Source organism: Mus caroli, unplaced genomic scaffold (assembly GCF_978045245.1).
Source record: "Mus caroli unplaced genomic scaffold, Mus_caroli_1 scaffold_2, whole genome shotgun sequence".
NCBI classification, from domain to species: Eukaryota; Metazoa; Chordata; class Mammalia; order Rodentia; family Muridae; genus Mus; species Mus caroli.
In genome coordinates, this window is record NW_028227257.1 from 170603590 (window position 1) to 170627317 (window position 23728).

At 41.8% G+C, this 23728-nt stretch overlaps 2 pseudogenes; both read left to right on the forward strand.

Annotated features, from left to right (window-relative positions):
- Positions 1-11226: 11226 nt before the first annotated feature.
- On the forward strand, positions 11227-12722 carry LOC110289759 (cysteine protease ATG4A pseudogene; annotated as a pseudogene).
- An 8464-nt stretch (positions 12723-21186) lies between these two features.
- LOC110289635 (26S proteasome regulatory subunit 10B pseudogene) lies at positions 21187-22222 on the forward strand (annotated as a pseudogene).
- The last annotated feature ends 1506 nt before the right edge of the window (positions 22223-23728 follow it).

The following is a 23728-nucleotide window of genomic DNA, read 5'->3' on the forward strand; positions in this document are numbered from 1 at the left end:
CTCAACCATAAATCAGCAACTGGGCCCGCGATGTAAATACTTTTTCTTATTGGGAAATGGCTCCCTTTGACTGTGGACCTTCCTCTCCTACAGATCAGATGGGGTTACAGGAGCACACTAGCCTTGTGTTCTGAATGCATGAGAGAACTTCCTGAAAAAAGGCATACACAGAGGACCGTCGCATAATCTCCTGCTCATTCTACATTCTGAGCAACTTTGTCTCTCTCTGTTGGTTCTGTCTCCCTCATATTTCTCCTACTTCTGATGTTAAATCTTGAGGAAACAAGCCAAAAATCAATATCAAACCATGGAATTTTTTTCTCAGTAATGCCAGAGGATTACCTCCTAACAAAACCTAGAAAAGGAGGAGCCATCTCTCAGAAACTCTGCTAAGCCCAGTAGCAACACAGCAGGTGCAGGGTTCAATTCTCAGAATCCACTATCTGTTTCATCAGTCTTGGCAGGATGGTATATTGAGAACCCCCAATCAATGATATTCATTTTTTCTGAGAAGCTGAAAACTTTTCTTGTTGGATAACCACATTTTTCTCTGCCCAACCCACTATGAGATATTTTTTTAATTTGATACACAAAAGGCTAAGCCTGAGTAAATTTATCCATTATAGAGAAAGGACTGCCTCCTTCCCTCCCTCCCTTCCTTTCATTCTTCCCCTATTCCTTCCTTCCTTTCTTTTTTTCTTTCTTTCTTTCTTTTTTTTTTTTTGTTTTTTTTTTTTGTTTGTTTGTTTTCTTTCATGGTAGGTCTTGATGTGGATAGACTAGCCTTGAACTAGCTATGCAGTTGCAGATAACCTTGAATTCTTGATCCCCTTGCCTCTACCTCTTGAAAGCTGGGATTGCTGTGCCCCTTCAAAGCATTTGTGAACCACCAAGGAGCTGCTTCCAATGATACAATCGCACTAGGGTCTTTTTACTCAAGCTCGAGCTCAGGCTCACCTGATGCAGCAGGACAGAAAGGTAAAGCGCAGAGCCCAGTTTCAAGCAAGCATTTATAGAGGCAAGCAAACAAGCAAGGGGGACTCTAGCCTGACACACATCTAATGGGGGGGGGGCTGTTTGAAATTTTGTTGTCCTTTAAAATAATTGGCCGGTGCTGGGAGTCGAACCATAAACTTAACTTCTGCTTTCTTCCTGATTGCTGGTTGTTAGGAAGTGAAGTGCCAGGGGCAGACTTGTTAGAGAGTAACCTGGAAACTAGTGCTAAGCACAGGTTTGTTTGGGAGTAACCTGGAGACTGGTGCAAGGTCTGGTTTGTTGGTTGACTCATGTTAGGTCAGGCTCTCTTAGATGGAGTCTGAACCCAAGATCTGGTCTCAGCATTAGAGGTGTTTATGATAGCATTCAGCTCAGTAAGGACACATTTCTTTTTTTGAGACAGAATTTCTCTGTTCAACAGAGCCCTGGCTTTGGAACTCATATTGTAGATCAGGCTGGTCTCCTACTCACAGAGATCTGCCTGCCTCCGCCTCCTGAGTGCTGCTATTAAAGGTGTGTATCATCACAGCTGGCTGAAAAGGACACACTTGTAATTAACGGTGTCATCTATCTGTCACCTGCTGAAAATAATCTCTGTTGTCATGATCTCCATTTCCCCCATGTTGTTGACAGACCTACCTGTTTTATATAGAATATTTTCTGCTCATGTTTGGAACCTGTGACACCTACTATTTATCAAGTAGCTACTATGTGCTAGGTGCGTGTTAAGTGCTGGCAAAACAGGGGGAAAATACACACAAACTACTTGATGTTATCACTGTGGCACTTCAGTTGGGGTGAGGCTAACAGACAAGGCGCAATGAAATGAATGGGCAGCCTAATGTTCCATGGTGATACAGATCACAAAAACAGTAATGAGAGCAGGCAAACCGTGTCAGAGACAGGGTGGAGAGGATGCCCTCGTAAGCAGAAAAGTCACCCAGACAAGGTGCATGGTAGAAATGAATGATGTTACTGATTGCTAAGCTGAGGGTAGTAGAATCTGCTGTGGGTTTATGAGAAAGACATACAACCAAGAGTTCTGTTTTTCATATTGACACTTGGCATCCTGGACGGGGGTGTAACTCTGAACAAAACACTCACTTCACAGGCACAAAACCCTGGATTCAATCTCCAGTGCTCCATAAAACTAGGCATGGTAGCACAATCCTGTAATCACAGCAACTTGGAGATAGAAACAGGAGAGTCTAAAGTCTTTGAGAGAGACCTGAGTAAAAGCTGGCCCAGGATTATGAAGGCAAGGCTGAGCCTGTCTCATCCTCCGATGCATAATGAGTTCAAGGCCAACCTGGGATATGTGAGACCCCTCTTAAAAACAAAATGGAAATACTGTATATATGTTGGATAAACACTCATTGGAGACATTGTTCTCTGACATAGAACAGAGACTATTCTTCTCCGATGGAAGAACACCTCCAAGCCAAAGAGATCACTGTAACTAATGCTTCAAGAATAGGCCTGTTGGGTAGAGAAGCCAGGCACCTGGGTAAAGATGCTGGTTGGGACTTCACAAAGGACTAAATTGTCTCAAGTCTTACAGGCAGGTCAGGAGTCTGAATTTTCTTTTGAGTTGGGAAGCTGCAGGTAGATGAAAGCTGAGGAAGGATACAGTCAGGCTATTCCAGTTTCCTGACTACAGCAAGGGCCATGGACAATCTGACACAGCTGGGAAGAATACAGTCAAGCTATTCCAGTTTCCTGACTACAGCAAGGGCCATGGACAATCTGACACAAATGGGAAGAATACAGTCAGGCTATTCCAGTTGCCTGACTACAACAACGGAAAGTCTGACACAGCTGGGAGATGCTGAGTTGTAGCCACTGTGGCTCTGTTTGAACAGTACAACCAGAAAGGGCTGGGAGTGTAGCTCAGTGATAAAGTGCTTCCCTAGCATCTTTGAGGCCCAGGTTCTTAACGCAACAACTCGCACATGCATGCACACACCACACACACATACTACATTCCACAGTTACTTGCTTCACTGATCAGATGGGGTGTTAGTATAAGGAAAATAGAATAATCAATTCTGACTCAGTTTTTTTTTTTCTTCTTTGCCTGACTCCACAATGAAAGATGCTGCTGGGGCTGGAGAGATGACAAGTGGTTAAGAGAGCTTCCTGCTCTTCCATAGGACCCAAGTTCAGTTTTCAGCACTCACGTAGGGAAGCTCACAACTGCCTGTAACTCAAGCTCCATGGAGATCTGACACCACTGGTCTCCATGGGTACCGGCACTCAGATGAGCATCTGCATGCATACACACACATACATGTAATTAAAATAGTTTTTTGGATTTTCATGTGTATGGGTGTTTTTCCTGCATGTATGTCTGTATACCACATGTCTTCAGAGGCCAGAAGAGGGTGTTGGATTCCTTGGAACTAAAGGTACAGAAGGTTGGGAATGCCAAGTGGTGGTTGAGAATCAAACCTGTGTCCTCTGGAAGAGCAGCCAATGTTCTCAGGTGCTGAGCCATCTCCCCAGCCCATGGTGACCCTTCCTTCCTTCCTTTCTTTCTTTCTTTCTTTCTTTCTTTCTTTCTTTTTTTTTTTTTTTTTTTTTTTTTTTTTTTTTTTTGCTGCTGCCTCCTGAGTAGGAGTTGAGTAGAAGCTGGCCTGTGGTTATCAGGGAGGCTATAGAGCCAGGATTTCTGTTTGGGGCCACAGCAACTGGAATCTGAATGAAGATGCTGTATGTATTGACAACTTCCTTAGAGGCGACATTGTGCCTATAGTGGAGCAGAGAATATATAAACAGGAAGAGGAAGGAGTTCAAGGACTAGACAGATTTTTAGGAGTGTATATCCAGGTGGATTTGGCTCACACCTTTAATCCCAGCACTCAGGGAAAGAGCAGAATGTGGATCTCTGGGTTCAAGGCCAGCCTGGTCTATAGAGCAAGTTCCAGAACAGCCAAAGCTACACAGAGAAACCCTGTCTCAGAGGGAAAAAGGGTGTATTTTTCAGAGCAGATTTTGGTGAACAGCAAATTTGAGCAGATGGTACAGATTTCATATCTATCAGATGGATGATAGATAGATAGATAGATAGATAGATAGATAGATAGATAGATAGATAGATAGATAGATACATACATACATACATACATACATACATAGACCTGTCCATCATATATATCACATTCACAGATGGGACATCTTCTGCAATTGATGACCCCACATTATCTCATCATTATGTTTGTGTTTGATCTCCTTGAAGTTGAAACCATTGACAAGCAAGGTACATGGCAAAGAGTGAGTTTTGCTCTATGTTATTGAGTATACCAGGGCATAAAATGTGTCACATGCTAGGTTTTTTTCAGTTGTGGGTAATTCTTAGAATTTTCTGGGTAACCGTAGTTTCTTTTTACGCTAAGCTCTGTACATGGAGTTTCAGACTCAGTCTACATGACCCAGGGCTGAGGTGTCATCAAGTTCTCAAGTACTTGTAGATAATTTTAAAATGTAGTCTCCATTGAATGTATGACTTAAGTCTTACTTAGCAACTGATATTGGAGATGAAGAAATGAGAATAGAGAAATGTCTAAGTTGGTAAAGTTCTCGCTGTGCAGGCATGAGGACCTGAGTTGTGTCACCAGAACTCATGTGACCAGCCAACCTAACCTCCTCTGTGAGCTTCAGGTCAGAGACTCTGTATTAAAAATCAAGGTGGATGACACATCCCAGAGGATGGTACCTGAGACTGTCTTTTAGCCTCCACAGGCATGCACACACAAAAACACAAACATACACACACACACACCACAATGTGAGAGTAGCAAACATGGTTTGACTTTTAGAACATCAAGTTGGAGCTACTAATTAAACCTTCTCAAAGACAAGGCATGTTAAATTATGCTGTTCTATTTTACAAAAAAACCAAAAAACAAAAAACCTTTGAGGAGAGCAGATTTATGGGAAGATATAGGAGTTTTTCACAAGACCCAGGGAACTCATTAGGTATGGTAGCTTGAATGAGTTAACGGGAAAGAAGTAGAGACTTTTAATGAATAAAAATTACAAGGCTCTGCCTATAACTCCCAGTCTTACTCATTCCTTTTCTCAGTAAGTATGTGATTATTCATAAACAGCCAATGAATCTGAATTTCCCCCAAGCCAGAGCCCCATTCCTGTTGCTTTCTGGCGCAGTCAAAAGGGTCATCATACCATCCTGAATATACCCAGTCTTATCTCAAGAAGCAGCCAGCAGTGCCAAAAGCCTTGGTCACCCAGATGGGTTGTAGTTGCAGGAAAGTGTGTGTGTTGGGAAGGGGAGATAGGCAATTCTAACGACAGTGACTGTGGACTGATTAGGTACATAAAGGAGAACAAACTTAACTAAAAATATAAAAGTCTGTGGCTAGAGAATTGGCTCAGTGGTTAAAAGCACTAATCTCTCTCCTAGACGACCCAGGTTTTAATTCCTAGCACCCAAATGGACGCTCACAATCATCTGTAACTCTAATCCCAGAGGATCGAAGCCCTCTTCTGACCTCCATGGGAACTGTACACACATGGTGCACAGATTTACATGCAAGCAAAACACCGAAACACACTAAAAATAATAAAATAAAATTTAAAGATATTAATGCAAAATTCAGAATGGATTTAAAGAAAACCAAGCATGTTGCTGTATGCCCATAATCCTAGCATCTAGGAGTCAGAGGCAGGAGGACCATAGCAACTTTGAAGCTAGCTTGGTCTACAGAGTAAACACCAGGCTAACCAGAGTTCCTTGGGGAGCCCTTCCTCTCCCAATGCCACAGGAAAGAATTAGAATAGTGGCTGACATTCCCCAGCTTGTGTTGTGGTAGGGTCATGACAGGAAGCCCAAGCTGGTATTGAACTTAAGTTCCCTCTTGCCTCAGCCTCTCTAATTCCAGAATTACAAGCATGGGCCTATTCCCAAGCTGGATATGGAAATGCTTGGCAAGTTCTTCCACTGAGCCATGTCCACAGCCCTCAACAACTCCTAGTTCTAGATTTGATAAATCGTTTGTAGAAATTTTATAATCTCAACTCTTTAAGCACAATTCTTTAAAGCCATGTTCCTATCAATCCATTATTTCAAGCAAGAAATATAAATCTAAGGTATAGACAACATCTGTGTATTGCATCCTAGCTACTGGGAGTACTGAATAGAAATTGTCATCTTCTTGACCCTCTTTCTAGTCTTCTTCCAAGAAGAAGAAGTTGATGGGCTAAGTCTAGTGAGCATTGGCCAATATTTTTGCTCCCAAGAGAATGAATGTACAAAGGGTGGTGTAAGCTCTCTGCTCTGAAGCAGATCAAGACAAGCCTCTTCCTCCATAGAGTAGCTGGACAAGAGTCTCTTCCCAACCCCAACTCCCCACATGTATGTCCCAAGCCTCTAGTCATTTATGCCTCAGATCCATCATGTATTCCAATATAGATTTACCACAGTGTGGATGATACTTTAATCTTCATGTTCCATTTATTTCCCCAAAGCTTCAGTAGTCAGAAAGGAGTGAGGTGAAATTAATGAGCGCCCTGGTTTCTTCCATTTTCTGTTGCTATAACAACAGCAACAACAAACCCTGAGATAGTGATTACATCATGAGTCATGGTGCATCCTTGTTATTCCAGCACTTAGGAGGCATAGGCAGAAGGCTACCCTATGCTACATGAGGCCCTGTCTCCACAGCCTCCTCTCCATCACCCCAAAATGAAAGTTTTCTCTAAGTCTTTCTAGATTTAGGAGACTGGAAATTTCCAAACAATGGCATCAGAGAGTTTTAAGCTTCTCACAAAGACTTCATATTGCTTCAACCCATGGAAGAAAAAGGAAATGCAAGCAGATATTTTTGGAGCTGACAGAAAGAGAGGGGCAGCCTGCTTCATGACAAGCTGTTCCCATGAGAATGGCATTAGTCACAGCTAACGGTCTAACCGCCTCCTGAAGGCTCCCATCTCCCAGCAGCAGCACCACCACAGTGACAACCGAATTTCGACTTGAGTTTTGGAGGGGACAGACCACATTAAAGGACAGCCGAGTGAAGTTCCAGTTCTGTGGGTATAGTAGAAATGATTTCACACTGAACAAGGCAGTAGGGCCTACAGCTGCTTGCCCCCTTAACCCCGGGTGATTCTGTGGGGGCTGCTCAATTCCAAGACCTTCTTTCCTTCTCGATGGCGCAGAGCCAAGCCACCTCGTGGTCTCCAACAGCCCCCATGTGAATGTGAAGAAGATGTTTCAGACTCCCTTTCTTTTCTGGAACAATGTTCATATCTAGAGAAGCAAAATGTCCTCTCTGGAGCACAGAAAACCAGCACTCCAAGAGAGACAAATATTAAATTCTAATCTTCAACTTTTCTTTGTAATAGAAGTGACCTTTATTTTTGTTCAAGGAAAATCTCTAAATAGAAAGTAAATGAGAAGTAGGAAGCAAGGAAGAGGAAAGAGAATATATGTTAAGGGGAAAAGTCAAGAAATTCACCTGAAGGTTTCTCTGAAGGTCATACTAACAGATGTTTTGATAAGGCCATCCTCTCTGGTGCACTGTCCTACCTTCACTGGCAAGTTGGAGTGAGAGAAACCAAAACAACACCTTTCCCTTTGCCCTGAGGACATGACTTTGCAAGACCCCAATTTATCTGGGCTCTGGGCTCTTCATCCTGATGCTTAGCTCACCCTACGGAACAGTCTGGTTTAATAAAGCATTTTAAAGCCCGTGCTTGGGGAAGTTACAGACCCTTGTATGGAAGCTACTGCCCCTCCTCAAAGTGGATATCAAGCTGACTTCTAAATATTATGTTTACATTTATATTTGCTCAGAGGAGAGTCATTCTTCCTCTGTAGTGGGCAATGCTAACTTCAGAGACTCAGTCTGTCAAAACCCTGGGAATAAGTGACAGTTGAGTGCCCGGCCAACAATGGAATAGCTATGTCACTCCCTCTGAAGCACAGGAAAATCCAAGAAAACAGAGCAGGAAAAATGTGAGAGTTGGAAGAAGTGGTGGGGTGTCATGGAATTCTGCTTTGTGGGCATGTCCTGGCTGTTATAGCCATGAACTCATAGCAACTGTTTTCCTGTGAAAGATTGGAATAGTCAACATGCTGTCATAGAACAGAGAGGGACCCTTGGGGCTCTGGTTCTTCCTGGGCATGTTTAGGCAGCTCATAGTTGTTAGGGAATTGAGAAACATTTTTTATTTTCTTCAGTAGTGTAAGGTATCTTTGCTCCTTTAAATAGCTGGTCACCCGTTCTCCTGAAGCATCCTAATGAGACTCAGTGCATCACACACAAAATATATGAAAATAGAGATGGGCTTGGGGGGGGGGAGACAAAGGGTGTTAGCCTAAGTGAATAGGATGTATGATCAAAATATATGTTATATACATATGAACATATAATGAAGTCTGTCATATACATAATTAATATGGCCTAACAAACTTTAAAACCTCTAAAATATGAAAGTGGCCTGCAAGGAATGGTCATTTGGAAAATGTAGCCTAGACAAAAGGACTGAGATTACATCAGCATTTCAATGACATCATAAAAATCTCTCAACAAGGATCTTTTCATTTAGCCTATGACAAAGAACAAGCGATGTTCTATGTGTGCATGGGTCCAGAGTACAAAATTCTAAACCTTGGACATAAATGACCTTCCGCAAAGCAAATTTAAGTGGAAAACAAGCTCCCAAAGAGACAAAATAAGACATATTTAATATTGCCATGTGTGCTATAGGGAACCCTGGGATGCATGAGAAATGAACATGGTGTGAGGGAGTGGCAGAGCCGTGATACTAGTAGTTAAATCCCACAAGATGCTCCTAGCTTGTGAGAAGAAAGCAAGGCTAAAAGGACAGCTACATCCAGATGGTTCTGAAAGGCACTGCAAGAGCAAGCCAGCTGTCCAAGCTCTACCCATCCAATTCAGGCTCACCATCCTTTTGTTGCTCAATGAGGCTTGATACAAAGGTCTAGCAGTCAACACAAGATAACTTGACCACTGACTGGCCTTGCCTTGTATTCCTAGATGCCAAATGATTCTCTTTAAAACCCTCCACTTGTTCCTTGTTCCTTTGTAAATCAGAGTCCAAAGGTAGTTTAAAAAAAAAAAAAAGAAGAAGAAAGAAAGAAAGAAAGAAAGAAAGAAAGAAAGAAAGAAAGAAAGAAAGGAAAGAAAGAGAAAGAAGAAAAGAAGTAAAATTGCAGCTGGTGGCCATCCCTGAAGATATGTGTGGTGCAAGCAAGCTTTGGTGTCTCTCAGTGTGCTAGAGAATGGAACCTAGCCCATGGTGGAAGGGTCTATGCTGAACCACTGAGGGGTCTTTACCAGGGCTGACAAATGTGGCAAGTTTTAGTCACAAACGTCACAACATTTGCCTGTTTCACAAATTAAGACAAAGTTAATTGTTGCATGACATTTGGAAAACCTAACTGTTAGCAAAACAGGAAAACCTGGAAAGCTATGGATTTGGGTGCACCTCTAAAGGTCTCCTTAGATAGGAATGCTAAAGAATGGGATGTTCTTGCCTATTTTAAGGTAAAGTGCTTGGAGGGATCTTGTGATCTTTGCTCTCTGACCTGAAGCTGGATGGCCTTGAGCTGCCCCACTGTAAAGACAAAATGGCTGGGGTGGGGGAACTCTACTAACTTGGCTTGGGGTCCTCCACCATGATAGTGACATGGCTCAGCCTCTCAAGAGTGTAGGGGAGGAGCTAGAGATTTCTTTTATAGCAACTGGACCTTTGAGAGCTCTCTCTTTGTTAGGTCACCCTTTTGGCTGGCTCTCACTTTGGGTGCCCTTTTGGCTTGGAAGAACTTCATTGAAGAAACTCTAGATAAGAGGTGGGCTCTCTCTGGGCTTCTAGGAACCACAGAGAAGCCATTGGCAGGATGCAGGTGAAACAGGATTCTAGGAAAGAGGAGCCCTCCTGGGTTTGGAGGGGTTCAAGAGAAAGGTAAACTAGCTCAGTAGTATCACAGTAAAAAGGTTTCTAAAGAGCTGGCAGTTTAGCTGCAGAATCAGGCTTATAAATAGATATTTTGTAAATAGTTAAGAAGATAAAATGAAGCCGGGCGTGGTGGTGCACGCCTTTAATCCCAGCACTCGGGAGGCAGAGGCAGGTGGATTTCTGAGTTTGAGGCCAGCCTGGTCTACAAAGTGAGTTCCAGGACAGCCAGGGCTATAGAGAAACCCTGTCTCGAAAAACAAAACAAACAAACAAAAAAAAACAAAGTTAGGTTCAATCATGGAAATGGAGGAGGGAAGTGGATCTGAAGGAGGGAGAAGGTGGGGAGGGGCTGGGAGGAGAAGAGGGAGGGGAACTACAGTCAGGATGTAAACTATGAGAGAAAAATAAAAAAGTTATGTTCAATATATGTTCATATATTTGTTCTAAATGATCATATAGCGATTTTTTTAGGAAAAAAAAAGGAAATAAAATTGCAGCTAGTGGCCATCCCTGAAGATATGTGTGGTGTAAGCTTTGGTGTCTCTCAGTGTGCTAGATGTACCCACTTCAATAACCTATCTGACTTACTTGGGGTTCCTGCAGCCCACAGAGCTCTTTATGTGCCCTGTACCCATTTGCATAGACCACTTTATAATAAAAACAGCAATTTAACCACTTGTACCTGACTACCAGGATAGTGCAAAAATGAGAGCCCCCATCTCTCTTTCCTTTAGTTTTAAATATTTCCAAAACCTCTACCACTGGCATTAAAAAAAAAAAAAAAAAAAAAAAAAAGCAAAACAAAACCCAGTCTTGCTAGTGAGGCTGGGGTTGTAGTTCAGTTAGTAATGTGTTTGCTTAAGAGTGCAGACATGAGTTTGGGTCCCCAGTATTCACATAAAAAGCTGGGAGTCATAGTGTACCTCTCTGATGCCAGTGCTAAGGAAGCAGACAGCTGGATCCCTAGCAGCCATATGAGGATAGCCAGGCGGCTGGCTCAGAGAGCTCCCAATTCAGTGAGAGACTCTATGTCAAATGATAAGGTAAAGAGAAAGTGACAAAGATACCAGATTTGGATTTCTGGCCTTCATACACATACACACACACACACACACACACACACACACCACAAACGGACCATACACATACCACATACAAACGCACATACATACATATACATGCACACATTCATGCACACACGAACACATACAAACACACATACACACACATACATACCACATATACACCACACACTCACTCCACATAAAAACTAAATAAATGGGAATTGGCCCAGGATGACAGCTGGAGAATGGAGTCAGTTATGTCCAAGTATGAAAACCAGATTATTATTTTCCCTGACTACCTGGAAGAATTCCCGGATACAGATGAGTTGGTGTGGATTCTGGGGAAGCAGCATCTCCTTAAGACAGAAAAATCTAAGCTGTTGTCTGATATAAGTGCTCGTCTATGGTTTACATACAGAAGGAAATTTTCCCCGATTGGGGGAACAGGCCCTTCATCTGATGCTGGATGGGGATGTATGCTGCGCTGTGGGCAGATGATGCTGGCTCAAGCCCTCATCTGCAGCCACTTGGGAAGGGATTGGAACTCGGAGAGACAAAAAGAACAACCCAAAGAATACCAAAGGATACTGCAGTGTTTCCTAGATAGAAAAGACTGTTGCTATTCAATCCATCAGATGGCACAGATGGGTGTAGGAGAAGGGAAATCAATTGGCGAATGGTTTGGACCAAACACAGTTGCACAGGTGATAAAAAAAACTCGCTTTATTTGATGAATGGAATTCCTTGGCTGTTTATGTCTCCATGGATAACACAGTGGTCATTGAAGATATCAAGAAAATGTGCTGTGTTCTTCCTGTGGGTGCTGCTGACACAGCTGGTGATTTTCTGACTGCATCCAATCAGAGTAAAGGCACCTCTGTCCCATGCTCAGCCTGGAAACCCCTGCTGCTCATTGTGCCCCTTCGCCTGGGCATAAACCAAATCAATCCTGTGTATGTTGAAGCATTCAAAGAGTGTTTTAAGATGCCACAGTCTTTAGGGGCTTTAGGAGGAAAGCCAAATAACGCCTATTATTTCATAGGATTCTTAGGAGATGAGTTCATTTTTTTGGACCCTCACACAACCCAGACTTTTGTTGACATTGAAGAGAGTGGACTAGTAGACGACCAGACTTTTCATTGCCTGCAGTCTCCACAGCGGATGAGTATCCTGAACTTGGATCCTTCTGTGGCCTTGGGATTTTTCTGCAAAGAAGAGAAAGACTTTGATAATTGGTGTAGCCTTGTTCAGAAGGAAATTCTAAAGGAGAATTTGAGGATGTTTGAATTGGTTCAGAAGCACCCATCACACTGGCCTCCCTTTGTACCTCCAGCCAAGCCAGAAGTGACAACCACAGGGGCAGAATTCATAGACTCTACTGAACAACTGGAGGACTTTGACTTGGAGGAAGATTTTGAAATTCTGAGTGCAGGCTAGTGAGAACCCAATGAGGTGGTCTTCTGCCTTCCATCTGACATCACAAGAACATGAAGTTGTTACATAAAACTTTCCTGGTCAGCAAGTGCCTGAGATGCAGATAGCATACAAACTCAATAACGATGATGACTGAGCCAATTGTCCCTCTCTCAGAAGTAAAACAAAAACAGCAAGTCAATGGCACCAAGTCACCCCTGAAAGACAGAAAACTATGGAGTCTAGGAGAATATCGAGAATCCATTGCTCCCCAGCTCGTCTTACATGGCGACAGCAAGTCTTCAGCAACTGAAATGAGGGCATTTGGAAAGCAAACAGCATCTTTCATCTCGCTGCAACTATGGGCAGATGAGAGATGGTTATACTATTCTACTTCGCCCTTTCAGGTGGGGCTAAATACTTAGAAGAAATCTGTTTTCTCGTTCAAATAATAAAATAAATGAATCAGGGAGAAATACTCTTGTTAAATTATCTGAATATGCAGTTTACATAATTGTAATTTTTATCAAAATATTTGTCAAAATGATGTCAAATATACACTTCTTAATTGTCTTCCTTTTGGAGAAACCTGTTTGATAGGTCACAATCTCCATCCTTACTGATACTTTCGTTAGATGTCACCGTATCCTTAAGTCCAACCATGATCACTTGAAGCAGAGATCAGCAAACTTTTTCTGTAAAGATAATATTTTAGTCTTTGTAGGCTGGGTGGCCTTTGTCGTAACTATTCTCCTCTGTAAAAGCAGCCTCAGACAATATGCATGTGACCGAGCATGGCTGTACTCTAATAAAACTTGATGTACAAAAGCAAGTGGAGGGCTGGACTGGCCTTACCAATCGCTCACTTAAAGCATTGATTTTTGTTTGAAGGTTTAAATAAATTGTTTGAATTATAAAAAAAAAAAACTAAATAAATAAATAAATGTAAGACTTTAAAGTGTCATGCTGCCAATATAAAACAACACAGAGGAAAAACAAACCAATTTATTCTAAAAGGGAGAAATGAGGTAGATCACGGAACAGTTGACTAAAGCAAGACTGAACCACAGGCAGATACCAAACCCAAAGGTCTATGTCTAGTGTCTAGAATACATAGGCTTGGGTAGCCATGCCCCTGTGACCCTGCCACCTGCAGCACACATAAGACAATACTATAGACAACCACTTCTGAGTCAGAATTGCAATAATGTCTTTGGCAAACTACTCTAGTCTCCTTTGGCCAGGAGCTGCTAAGTGGTTCAGGCTGAGGTACAATCAGCCTAGGTAGGTGGGACTGTGTGCCTCTGTGCTCCTGGGTGGCCTTCATGTCTGCTATGCTTGCCCTTTCACTCAGTGACTACATGCTAGCACTTTGATGATCCACAGCCATGACTGACCGATGTCTACACACCATGGTATTTTCTGCTGAATTGTTTTAGTATGCTTTTTGTGGTGGAAGCTTTCTGGAATCAAAGACATGAGCCACAAAGGTGTTCATGCCCCCACAAAGCACAGCTTCTTTCAATCTGCCCATGTGAAGGACTGTCCTTCAAGGCCATCCCAGGTGCAGCTGTAAGGTACATCCCACCTGCAGCCTATTTCCATGTGATTACATGTTGGGTGGCATATGGGGGAGGGGGAATGTGGATGCCAGAGGTTGACTGTATTGCTTGATTGTATTCCTCTTTAGTTATTAAGTTTTTAACTGAACCTTAGTATGGTCCAGCTAGGTGGCTTATCCCGGAGATCCCCTGTGTCCTCCCAAGTGCTAGGATTATAGGAGGACCACCACACCCAGTGGGCTTTTACATGGGTGAACTCTGGTCGTCATGTTTTCATAGCAAGTGCTGTGTCTTTGAGCCATTTCCTCTGAGCCCAATATATCAATAAGTTAGACTCAGACTTGAACATTGTTAGTAATAAAGATACATAGAGCTAGGAGATGGCTGCATGGGTAACGTGCTTACTGCACAGGCAGAGGGCCCTAATTTAATTCCCTAGACTCAAATAAAAAGCCTAGTGTGGTGGCATGTGCCTGTCATACCCATGCTAGCAGTGGCTCACTGGCCAGCCAGTCTAGCTGAACTGGTAGGTCCAGGTCAGTGAGAAATCCTGTCTCAAAAAAGAAAGAACAAAGATAGAGAGTGACCGAGGAAGACATCCAACATTAATTCACATCCCGCCCCTCTGCTGAGCACCCACCAATATGTCTTATTATACCTCTAAAGCACTAGAGCCAACCAGCTATGAACCCAGACCTTCAACCTGCAACCCAAACAAACATTTTGTCTTTTTAAGCTTATTATCTCAGGTATTTGTTTATAGTAACAGAAAGCAGATGAACATCACTATCTCTCATAAGCTCAGAAAGAAGCCAAACCCAGGACCTGTGGAGTCGGTCATTTATGAACTTTGACCAAAACTTCCCAAAGTTGTCCTTTCTTCACTTGTGAATGAATAACAGCCCTTGGAAGAAATAAATTAAATATGTAACTCCTTCCTTCTGGGGTTTGGTGTGTAGAGAGGGCTTGATAATGGCCTCATTTGTTAAAGTGGGGATAAGGAGAGAGTTCCAGTGAGACTGAAAACTAAACCTGGCAAGGTCAGAAACACACCTGGGAGAGAGCAACACTGTCATGCTTCTCATAAAATTGCCTTCCCATAAATCAGCTGAATGTACAGACCAATCACACCAGCCTCTGCCGAGCAGAGCTTGGTTCTCATTACAACTCAGTACTCACCATTTGTATAACTTCAAGGAGTTCTCTAACCTCTCTGTGACTGGGAGTAAATATGATTGCTGATGCTAAGGTTCCTAGCTGCACTCCCCTGCTACCGTCCTAACCACGTTTTAACGTCTGAGCCAGAGCCATGCCACCTTGCATCATTTCTGCCCCAGAGAGTGAGAAGTGTGTGACTCAAAGGGTTACTAATCCCTCAAAACCCTCAGATGACAGATAAACCCATTTCCCGATCGTGCCCCACCTTGACTTACATGGCTTTGATGACCTGATCACATACTCTGGGGACCACATGAAGGTCGACAATCAGAGCTGTACTACCCATCAAAGACTTGCTTCTGCTCATGTATATTGTGGATGAGGTAAATGACACTAGGGGAAGGATGACGGACCTCCATTCAGACATCACTCAGAACAAGTACCTTCTTATGCTGTTTGAGGGTGGGAATCTCATGATTAGAAGGATGAAGACAGGGCTGGTGAGATGGCTCAGTGGTTAAGAGCACCCGACTGCTCTTCCGAAGGTCTGGAGTTCAAATCCCAGCAACCACATGGTGGCTCACAACCAACCGTAATGAGATCTGACTCCCTCTTCTGGAGTGTCTGAAGACAGCTACAGCGTACTTACGTATAATAAATAAATAAATCTTAAAAAAAAAAAAAGAAGGATGAAGACATTTATTATGTCACTTTAGGTGTATGCATACAGGAGCTTGGAATTAAAAATAGCCTCACATAAGGCACATAACTTGTAGGAGTGACCAACCAATGACTGGTTCAGTGTGAGGCCCATACCATGAGAGGGAGCCCACTCCTGACACTGTCTATATGGCCAGGATCCAGAGGCTGGATAGTCCCAAGACCTAGCACAGAAGGAAACATAACTGGGGTGGGGGGGAGGCAATGAAAGGATTCCTAATGGTGTTCTACTGTACTTGTAGACCTGAAGCTAGCACAATCGTCATCAGAGAGGCTTCATCCAGATGTAGGGACCCACAGTCAAACATTAGGCAGACCTCGGGGGAATCCTACAGAGGACAGGAAGGAAGGAATAAGAATTGGAGGAGCCAGTGGGGTCAAGAACCCCACAAGAACACAGCCCAGGGAATCAACTAAGCAAGGCTGAAGGTGCTCATAGAGACTGAAGCAACAAGCAGGGAGCCTGCATGGGTCTGAGCTAGGTCCTTTATATGTATATTATGGTTGTGTAGCTTAGTGTTCTTCTATGACTCTTAACAGTGGGAAAACGGACTGTCTCTGACTCTTTTGCCTGCTTTTGGGACCCTTTTCCTCATACTGGTTTTAGGCCTCATCCAGCCTAAAAATGAGGGTGTGTTCTTAGTCTTACTATGACTTGTTATGAGGGGTTCAGTTGCTATACCTGGGAGGCTTGCTTTTTTCTTTTCATTTATTAGATATTTTCTTTACTTATATTTCAAATGCTATCCCAAAATTTCCCTATACCCTCCCCCTGCCCTGCTCCCCTACCCACACACTCCCACTTCTTGGCCCTGGCATTCCCCTGTACTGGGGCATATAAAGTTTGCAAGACCAAGGGGCCTCTCTTCCCAGTGATGGCTGACTAGGCCATCTTCTGCTACATATGCAGCTAGAGATACAAGCTCTGGGGGTACTGGTTAGTTCATATTGTTGTTCCACCTATAGGGTTGCAGACCCCTTCAGCTCCTTGGGTACTTTCTCTAGCTTCTCCATTGGGGGCCCTGTGTTCCATCTCATAGAAGACTGTGAGCATCCACTTCTATATTTGCCAGGCATTTGTGGGTGTGCCCTTTTAGGGGGAACTCTACAGGTCTAGTGACATTAGTGACAAATTTTTAATGTCCAAAGACAGTCTTCTAAAAAGAACAGCATTATTTCTTATGAGTTGTATATGCATAAACCATTGCAAATTTGAGAATTTATAGTATCTGAGGAATGAACAATTTTAAGCAATTGTAAGCTCTGAGATATATATCGATAAATATACAAATTAAAGCTTGATTATTCAACATTTTAAAACACCATCTACAGCACACAATTTAATTATCTGTGCTGAAGCAGGAGGAAACTCAAAAGAATAAGCATGTGATCCAATTCACATGTACTTTTCTCCCATAGAAGGGCTGTTTTTAAACACAGTAAATGAGATGCATGCATGCATGAATTTATAGAAGGTACAAAAGCATGCATAAAAACAATTTTTAACTTATCTTTAGGATAGTGACTATCCATTTTATTTAAAATGATGGTATGCAATAGGCCAAATATCAATATTCTGTAATAACCAATTTAATTGCTGTTTGGAACAAGGAACAGCCACTTTGTCAGGTTTTTAAAACACAATTTTTTGTTACAGGTTTTCTAAAATGTATGAATTTATCTTACAATTCTTAATTAGCACCACAGCAGCCTTAATAGGATGTTAAAACTTTACCTTGAGGTGAAGAAAGATGATTTTACATTAATGTTTTCTCTTGCCAAAGAATTGCTGTGGGCACATTTAATATCCATAACTAAAATAAGCAGCTAATATTTAATTACCATTGATTATAATTGATAACAATTATAAAAGCTTCCTTTATTTTCTGCAGAGCCTTTTGGTTTTTACTAGTTAATTTGTGTCTCTCAAGATGACATCCAACAAAGGCTTAAGTCACTTTAAAACCTTAAGGTGAGGTCTTAGCCAATTATCATCTCCTGGAAGCTTTTGAAAATAAAAATTTGAAGCAAATCAATTTTTCATTCTTAGATTTTTCTGTACCACAATTTTCTAGTATAACTAAAACCTTAAATATTAAAAAAGATATTGCCTCTGAATCTTATGGAACAACAACTACTCCCCAGAACTTTAAAGCTCATTGTGTGAGAGCAAAGATTTGAAGTAAACTTCCCTTGAGAGGCATTAGCTAATAAAATACTTTCCATTTAGGAAACAATATACACTTAAAGATTCAAACTCTTAGCTTCTTGTATTGAAGCAGAGACAATAAAAATTTTTCTTACATAATGTAAAGCTATATTAGCCATACCTAGAGGCAAATTTTCTGTATCCATTCTTCTGTTGAGGGACATCTGGGTTCTTTCCAGCTTCTGGCTATTATAAATAAGGCTGCTATGAACATAGTGGAGCATGTGTTCTTATTACCAGTTGGAACTTCTTCTGGGTATATGCCCAGGAGAGGTATTGCTGGATCCTCCGGTAGTACTATGTCCAATTTTCTGAGGAACCTTCGTACTGACTTCCAGAGTGGTTGTACAAGCTTGCAATCCCACCAGCAATGGAGGAGTGTTCCTCTTTCTCCACATCCTCACCAGCATCTGCTGTTGCCTGAATTTCTGACCTTAGCCATTCTGACTGGTGTAAGGTGGAATCTCAAGGTTGTTTTGATTTGCATTTCTCTGATGATTAAGGATGTTGAACATTTTTTCAGGTGCTTCTCAGCCATTCAGTATTCCTCAGTTGAGAATTCTTTGTTTAGCTATGTACCCCATTTTTAATGGGGTTATTTGAATTTCTAGAGTCCAGCTTCTTGAGCTCTTTGTATATACTGGATATTAGTCCCCTATCAGATTTAGGATTGGTAAAATCACCATGCCTGACATTAAGCTGTACTACAGAGCAATTGTGATTAAAAAAACCTGCATGGTACTGGTACAGTGATAGACAGGTAGATCAATGGAATAGAATTGAAGACCCAGAAATGAATTCACACAGCTATGTGCTATGGCCACTTGATCCTTGACAAGGGAGCTAAAACCATCCAGTGGGAAAAAGACAGCATTTTCAACAAATTGTGCTGGCACAACTGGCAGTTATCATGTAGAAGAATGCAAATTGATCCATTCTTATCTCCTTGTACAAAGCTCAAGTCTAAGTGGATCAAAGGCCTCCACATAAAACCAGAGACTCTGAAATTAATAGAGGAGAAAGTGGGGGAAAGCCTCGAAGATATGGGCACAGGGGAAAAATTCCTAAGCAGAACAGCAATGGCTGGTGCTGTAAGATCAAGAATTGACAAATGGAACCTCATAAAATTGCAAAGCTTCTGTAAGGCAAAAGACACTGTCAATAAGACAAAAAGGCTCCCAACAGATTGGGCTTGCTCTTTTCTAAAGGGAAACTGAGGTGATATGGATCTGGGGGAGAGGGGGGCTGGAGGGGAGGGACTTGGAGGGGAAACTGTGGTCAGGATGCAATATATGAAAGAACAGTTATCTTTTTTTAAAAAGTAAAGAAAATGGGCGTGGTGGTGCACTCCTTTAATCCCAGCATTTAGGAGGCAAAGGCAGGCGGATTTCTCAGTTTGAGGCTTGCCTGGTCTACAGAGTGAGTTCCAGGACAGCCAGGGCTACACAGAGAAATCCTGTCTTGAACACCCCACCACCACCACCACCACCACCACCCAAAAAAAAGTAAAGAAAAGAAAAATAGCACATGAAAGCCATCAAGCACACATAGAAATTACACTTCTGTTTCCGGGTATTGCAGGTAAGATCCATAGACTGACTCCTCCTGAGCAGATGTACTGTCACTGAGCAATGAATGCTCTCAACTATACACAAGTCTTAGGCTAGGGAATAGGTGGTAGGGCAACTTATTAGGCTCTCAGCTTCAAAACTACAAGGGAAAAAATGCAGCTAGAGCAGGAGACAAATCTCACCTGAGACAACTAAATTTCAACCAATCGGTGTAATTACAAATTGATGAAAATATTACTAAACAATTAAAAGAAGCGATATCTGATAGATAACCTTAATTTAATTCCAGAGAATTCTACATCTTTAAAAGTTGAGCATTTTGGGCTGGCAAGATAGCTCAGCAGGTAAGAGCACTAACTGTTCCGTAGTGAGATCTGACGCCCTCTTTTGGTGAGTCTGAAGATAGCTACAGTATACTTATGTATAATAATAAGTAAATCTTTGTGCGGGACTGAATGAGCCAGGCCAATCTGACCAAGCAGAGGTCCTAAACATTCAATTCCCAACAACCACATGAAGGTTCACAACCATCTGTTCAGTTACAGTAAATAAATAAATAAATAAATAAATAAATCTTTAAAAAGAAGTTGAACATTTTATTATTTTTGTTTGAAAATAATAAAGACAAGTAAAGGGTAAAAAAAACAAACAAACCATAAATCCATCTAGCTAGAAAAGAAACAAATTGGCAAATACATTTTGGATACGTTTTCTGTGGTTTTAAAACAAAAGCAGAATCTCTCAATTAAATTATTTTGATCCAACAAAATTAGATTTTGTGAGTCTTCACTGTGGGCAATTTTATTTGCTTTTACATTTTTGCTATAAACATAAGCATCACAGACTGGTGATGAGTGTATAATCTGATGTGGAAGGGGGTTGGAGAAGTGGCTCGGTGCTTAAGAGCTCTGGCGGTCCTTCTAGAGGACCTGGGCTCCATCCCAACTGATGCTAATTCCAGGCCAAGAAATCTGTTGCCCTCTTCTGGCTTCCCTAGCCACTAGACCTCCACATGGTGCACAGCCACACACTTGAGCAAACCACTCATACACATAAAGTCTAAAAATAACAATACACAGACACACACACACTTGAAAAATAATATAGTAAAAGCACTTTTTAAAATGCTGGAATATGGACAGAAGTGTGTGAAGGAGTATGAGAGAAGGGGCTGGGAAATGAGTCTGTGGGTACAACACCTGACATACAAGCATCAAGACTTAGGTTTGAATCCACGCCCTCACAAGAAAATCTGGGCATGGTCACACAAGTCCAAACCTAGTACCAGAACTGGGCATCCGGCTTAGCCCAAACTGTGAGCCCCAGGTTCAGTGGGAGGCCCTGTCTCAACAATAAAAAGCAGGCGGTTTGCCCTTTTCTAGTATACTAACATATAGTAAATAAATAAATCTTTTTTAAAAAATTAAAATACAAAGCAGGATGAGAGACAGCTTCTCATCACCGTGGACCTGAAACATAAGGTGCTTTAGGACTACCGCAAGAAGAGGCCAGATCTTCAGGAGCGATGGAAGCAATTAGAACTTACCAGGTCGTATAAAAGTCTGAAAACAATCTGAAGGCACTACCAAGTGTAGGGCAGAGTGTGGATGAAGTGCTCAGTTAACAGAAGAAAATCTCATTGTTAAAGCAACAAGTGGGCCAAGATATATAGTGTAGGTTGTCATGGGCGGCTTGATAGAAGTCGGCTGAAGCCAGGAAGGAGAATTGCTTTGAACATGACTACACTAACCATCAGGAGGTATTGGTCAGGAGAGGTAGATCCATTGGTTTATATGTCTCCTGAGGATAGTGGAAATGTTTCTCATTCTGAGATTAGAGGACTTACAGGCCAGATTTGGGAATTAATAGAAGTAACAGGATTACAAACCAAGGTATTATTCCAGTGTATAGGGATAATACCTCCAAGGGACTCGTTGTTCTACAGACCCCAGGCACTGGGGAAACACTCTTGGCCTGACCTGTTGCTGGACAGCCGGACTGCAACTTCCTAATGGTTATTGTGTCTAGTTCTATGGAGCTAGTTCATTGGTGAAAATGCTTGTATGACTCGAGAAATGTTTAATTATGCCAGGGATCACCAGCCACGTATTATTTATATGGACGAAATAAATGCTGTTGGTGGCTCTTGGTTTTCTGAGAGTACTTCAGCTGGCAGCGATTTAGAGAAGTTTAATGAAGTTACTAAATTAAATGGATGGATTTGATACTCTGCATAGAGTTAAAATGGTTACAAACAGACCAGATACACTGGATCCTGCTTCGCTGTGACCAGGCAGATTCAGTAGAAATCACAACTATATATCAATTTTTCAAATGAACAAGCACAATTAGATCTGCTGAAAAATCTACGCCCTATTACAAAGCATGGTGAAGCAGATTCTGGAGTCATTGTAAAGCTTGCAGATGGCTCTGTGGATCGCACCACAGAAACATCTGTACAGAAGCTGGTATGTCTGCAGTTCATGCTGATCATGACTGTGGAGTTCAGGAAGTCTTCATGAAAGCAGGCAGAAAAGCACTGATTCGAAGAATGTAGAGTCTAAATTGGACTACAAACCTGTGTGATTTACTGTAAGGTTTGATGGCTGCATAACAGGCATTGGCTTAATGTAAAACTCAAGTTAAGGAAAAGAATGTATGTATTGGCAGTGATCTCATTAAAAATCAATAAACATATGTATGAGCAACATCCATATGTTTCTTACGTACACAATAGTATATCATTCAATAAAATTGGTGCACAAGAAAGTTGTATGTTTGTTAATGTTGCAAGAGAATTTACAAACAGCACGTTGAAGCTGTTCATATTTTTTGAAAATGCTTTTCATATGCTTTGTGAGCATTTTGTATATCATCCAAAATGCTTTGAAATAATAGATAGCATTTCTTATGACTTATTTTATATTTTCTTTTCCTTGTCATAAAAAAAATGGAATAAAAGGGCTGGAGAGATGGCTCAGCAGTTAAAAGCACTGACTGCTCTTCCAGAGATCCTGAGTTCAATTCCTAGCAACAACATGGTGGCTCACAGCCATCTGTAAAGGGATCTGATGCCCTCTTCTGGTGTGTCTGAAGACAGCAACAGTGCACTCATAGAAATAAAATAATTTTTAATGGAATAAAATCTGCTTTAGCTGTCCTATATAAAACAATAAAAAGCAAACAAATAAAAATATACCACAGGCATAAAAAAGTATACACCAGGAAACAAAAATTATCCTTTATGATATCAATGGTATCACTAGCTGAGGAGGGTGGCACATACCTTTAATCCCAGCCCTTGGGAAACAGAGGCAAGAGGATTTCTGTGAGTTCAAAACCAGCTTGGTCTGTGTAGTAAATTCCAGAACAGACAGGAGTACATAGAAAGACCCTGTCTCAAAACAACAATAAAAGTATCATTATACACACTACACATTGTCATATTGTTATAATCAAATTATAAGTTTATGCAAATTATACTAATTGTCACCCTTAACTGATTTGACTTCCTCTGAGAGCACCCACCACCCTTCTCCCCCTTCACATCAGCCTGCAATTTCTGTCCATTGTTCATGCCAGGGCATTTGATCTACCCACTGTCCTGGCTTCAAATATCCCTTGGTCTTGCTTTCTTCTGGAACATCTGCCCTCCTAATATCTTGGCTACGATTAACTAGTGTCCTATTTTTGACCAATGCTAACCTTTTGCTTCCTGCTGTCCCCACTCCAGGCTGCTGAATATTGCTGGAAAAATTCACAGAGCTTGTTTGTGTTGGGGTTCCCACATGTGCTGGCTCTGCAACTCACCTCTCTCATACTGCTCTTCTTCCCACTTCTCACATAAAAACACTGTGTTCCATTGCATACACTAGCAATATTTTGCTGAAAGGACCCAAATATAGCTGTCTCTTGTGAGACGATGCCGGGGCCTAGCAAACACAGGAGTGGATGTTCACAGTCAGCTATTGGATGTATCACAGGGCTCCCAATGGAGAAGCTAGAGAAAGTACCCAAGGAGCTAAAGGGATCTGCAACCCTATTGTTGGAACAACATGATGTACTAACCAGAACCCCGGAGCTCTTGTCTCT